This window comes from Halyomorpha halys, unplaced genomic scaffold (genome assembly GCF_000696795.3).
Source record: "Halyomorpha halys isolate HHAL.00 unplaced genomic scaffold, Hhal_1.1 Scaffold315.1, whole genome shotgun sequence".
Lineage (NCBI taxonomy): Eukaryota > Metazoa > Arthropoda > Insecta > Hemiptera > Pentatomidae > Halyomorpha > Halyomorpha halys.
The window spans coordinates 77,665-79,690 of record NW_027105587.1 but is presented as its reverse complement, the minus strand read 5'-3'; positions in this window follow the sequence as shown (position 1 = coordinate 79,690).

The following is a 2,026-nucleotide window of genomic DNA, read 5'->3' as shown; positions in this document are numbered from 1 at the left end:
AAAAAAAAGGAGGGAGAAGCGAAAACTTATTGTTATCAGATTTAAATAAAAACCGTAGCGGTGCCGTGCTAAGAGAACAACAACTTTCTGTAGGTAAGACAAAAATTGCAAATTGATTAATATGTAATTCTCAGTTTTGCCTCTGACCTCATCGAGTGCTGTTCTATTGCGCATACACTGCTCATTAGATGAATGGAATATGGTCCGGGTACGGTAAAAAAAAACTCAAATAGTTGATAATTATACTATTTTATTATAATTATCTACTATTTGAGTTTTTTTTTACCGCACTCGGACCATATTCTATTCATCTATACACACGGTCAATCAATAATCTTCCAGCACTGCTCATTAGACATTTTTTCCCCCTACATTCATGTTTTATTTAATAATTTGTTGTTATTTTTATTTATATTATGGAATTAGGCGATGAATCAAGCAATTCACCCGGTTTATCCCAAGACCTCAAACATATTTCCCCTAATAAATCTGATGTAGACAATCAGAAGAATTGAATTTGAAAAAAAGAAATTTTGAACGCACCGATTCAACACAGTCCATATCACCCTTTAAAAAAATGGTTAAGTATTACCAGGAAATTACTCCTAAAAAGCTAGGGTGGGCGATTCATTTAACATGTTATCAGAAATTGACCTTTCCTCAGATAAGCATAGTTGAGCAACACCAAGTACCAGCAATAACAATACTCAGTCCAATTCCAATAAAATACCACCGATATTCCTACATTCTACTAACAATTACAGACTACTGTTAAATGATTTGAATGCACTGTGCATTGGATCATTCACTACCCAACTAATCGGTAACAATACGAAAATTATGTTAACGAATATAGATGATTACAGAACTATAACTAAGTATTACGATGAAGAAAAAATTGAGTACTTATTAAAAAAATCTGCACTAATTATAGTAGAACCCAAACATAAAAACACTGATATTCCTATGTGTACTAACTGGCAAAGATACGGTCATACAAAGCATTATTGCCATTTGGAACCGAGGTGTGTTAAGTGCAAAGGTAAACACCATTACTCAAAATGCCCGTTAAAATTTACGGATAAGCCATTTTGTGTGAATTGTGAACTAGCAAATGCGGCTAATTAAAACGGGTGTAAATATTATCAAATCCTTAAAAATAAAATAAACTCACTTTCAAAACCAAATATTCATAAATCTGAGATTAATTTAAACAGGCCATCCACGAGAATCACTTCAAAAAACTCATATGCTGATGTTATACAATTAATATAAAAACAACCGGAACCAAAAACTCAATCCACAGTTAATCAAGACAACGAAATAAATGGTGAAAATTTATTGTCTTCAATAACTAAAATTATAATCGCAGCTATCAAACCGTATTTACCACAAATCATGATACGTCTATCCATGTTAGTAGCATCATTATTTACAAATGGACCATAAAATAAACAACAGCTTATCTACTGCTACGAATTCTCTCCTGACTAACTGCGCTTTAATAAAAATCATATATTATTCTAGGAATGCTCAAATATTCATTTTTCGTCGATGAGTACGTAATTAAGAAAATTAAAAATTTTAAACAGGAATGCTCATGGCACATATTCCCAAAGAAATGAATTCATAATTTTCCTTGAATCAAATTTCATCGATATAGCCTGTATAACTGAGACACATGTATCCAAAAAATCAAATTGAAGATCCCAGGTTACAAACTTTTACGTAATGACAGGGATTGTTCGACTCCTTTTGGTGGTGTAGACTTAAGTAATCAAAAATAATATTGACTTCATTGAAAATATCATTACCAACGTATTTAATATAGAGGTCGTTTCGGTTCGTTTATACTCTTCTCCTTATACTGTTATGACAGCAGTTTACAAACCTCCAAATAAAAAACTACTTCAAGACGAAATTTTAAAACCAGGGAACCATACATTAGTTTTAGGTGACATAAATTGTAAAAACATTTGCTGGGGATGTCGCAAATCAAATTCTAGTGAAAATAGATTACTTGATA